This window comes from Amborella trichopoda, chromosome 2 (genome assembly GCF_054954075.1).
Source record: "Amborella trichopoda isolate Santa Cruz 75 chromosome 2, AtrichopodaSantaCruz75HAP2 v2.0, whole genome shotgun sequence".
Lineage (NCBI taxonomy): Eukaryota > Viridiplantae > Streptophyta > Magnoliopsida > Amborellales > Amborellaceae > Amborella > Amborella trichopoda.
Window position 1 is genome coordinate 51,207,586 of NC_142337.1, and position 2,173 is coordinate 51,209,758.

Genomic DNA, 2,173 nt, shown 5'->3' on the forward strand with positions numbered 1-2,173 from the left:
ACTTGTGTGCAAATTGAAGAAGTCATCGTATAGACTTAAGCAAACATCAATACAATGGCATTAAACATTTGATATGTTTGTGATGAGCATTAGGTATATAAGAATTAAGTACGACCATTGCATCGATTTAAAGTTCTTTGATGATGATACATACTTGATTTTAGTTTTATATGTGGATGACATACTTTTAGTGTGTAAAGAGAAGGCTAAAATTGATGAGCTCGAGCCTTCTTTGAAAAAAAAAATTTGAAATGAAAGATCTCAGACTGACAAGGAAAATCCTTGGGATTCAAATTGAAAGGGATAAACAAAACAGAATTTTGTCACTATCTCAAAAGGGTTACATAGAAAGAGTGCTTGAAAAATTTGGCATGAAACATGCAAAGCAAGTGAAGACACCCCTAGTGCCTCACTTCAAATTATCTTCAATGCAAAGTGCGAAGACGGAAGAAAACAGAAGAAACATGGTTAAGGTACCCTATGCAAATGCGATTGGAAGCTTAATATTTGCCATGGTATGTACAAGACCGGATATCGCACATGTTGTTGGTGTTCTAAGTCAGTTTATGACAAATTCTAGAAAGGTTCATTGGGAAGCAACAAAACGGGTGCTTCGAAACTTAAGAGGTACAACTAGTTATGCAATTACATTTGGCAAGGACTCAAGTAAAATGCAAGGTTTTGTAGATGCAAATTTTGCTAGTGATATTGATAGAGGTAGGTTGACTACTGCATTTGTTTTTCAGTTTGCAAATGGATCGGTAAGTTTGATGTCAAGGCTCCAAGACATAGTAGCATTGTCAACTATCGAAGCTGAGTACAGGGCGACAACAAAGGTATCAAAAGAAATCGTGTGGCTTCAAGAGTTGATAGGTGAGATGGACATTATGTGTAAGCCCATGCAACTATTTTGTAACAATATGAGTACTATCCATTTGGCTAAGAAACGGGTTCAGCACAAGAGGTCAAGACACATATTGGTTCAGCATCACTATATCTGACATGTTGTTGAAGATGGAAGAGTTCGATTGGTTAAGATCAAGACCGAATACAACCTTACAGATATGCTTACAAAGCCCATCCAAGTAGAGAAGTTAGAATTGAGTTTAACTTCTCTAGGTTTCAAGAAAAGAAAGAAGTGAGGGTAGGCAATGCAATGATGTGATTTTGTATCAAGGTGGAGATTGTTGGGATGTGATGTAAAGATCACACCTTATGGTATTCTCACTAAGGAGGGGGTATTTTCATCACTAAAAAGGGGCTTTTTAGTGGAAGCTCATAAAAGGGTTATTTGAGAAAAACATGGATGGAAGAGGCGTTAACTCTTTTGTAGAGAAAAAGGGAGTTTGCAGACAAGATTAGCGGTCAGAAATTGGGGGTTTTGCAACAACTAACACTACCATTTGGGCTCATCTTGGGCCGTTTTTTGTTGGTATTTCTTTGTGGCATTGGTGAATCGTAGAAATGAGTTGATTGTAAGTAGTTTTGTGGTAGAAAGTTCTTTTGTCTAAGCTTTTATTGAAATTGTACGAGGTAACTCTACATAACCCCAATCTTATAGTTTTTCATCTTGAAAGTGAATACAACTTTGCCATCTTGCCTGTAGATATAGCCCATCTTGGGTGAACCATGTAAATGTGTGTGTCCCTCTCTACTTTTATTTGTGTTGTGCTTTGATAAGGTTATACAGAAATGGAACTTGAGACTTTGGGCTATAAAAACCTAACTTCTACCGTCTTAACCCAAGCTCGTTTCTTGATTAAATAGTGGATATAGAACATCAATCTTACCTTCAAATAATGAAGAAACTCATTTTGACATTAAAATTTATGGTGTCCCTTACGTGTGGAGAACTTATATCTCCTCTTGTTTACATTAGCTGCAGTTGGTTGATGTTCCTTGTGTTTGTCCATCTGGTTGGTTTGCAGCGTTTGCTACAATTACATGAACATTGGAAGCCACCAAGAGCATACATATATGACATCTCTATCATTGTTTAGTTCTACTAAATAATCCTTTTCTTATAGTAAATTTATCCATATGTATCTTTAATTGTTCCAATGAATTACTTCCACTATATAATATAATTTTTACATTCCCATCTTTGTAGTAAATTTGTCCACCATAATGACATATCTGCCTAACTCCACCAATGTCCATTGCAAAGGCCTTG

At 36.2% G+C, this 2,173-nt stretch overlaps 1 pseudogene; it reads left to right on the forward strand.

The window, feature by feature from the left end:
- The first annotated feature begins 464 nt into the window (after nt 1–464).
- Nucleotides 465–1,142, forward strand: LOC148783326 (secreted RxLR effector protein 161 pseudogene; annotated as a pseudogene).
- The last annotated feature ends 1,031 nt before the right edge of the window (nt 1,143–2,173 follow it).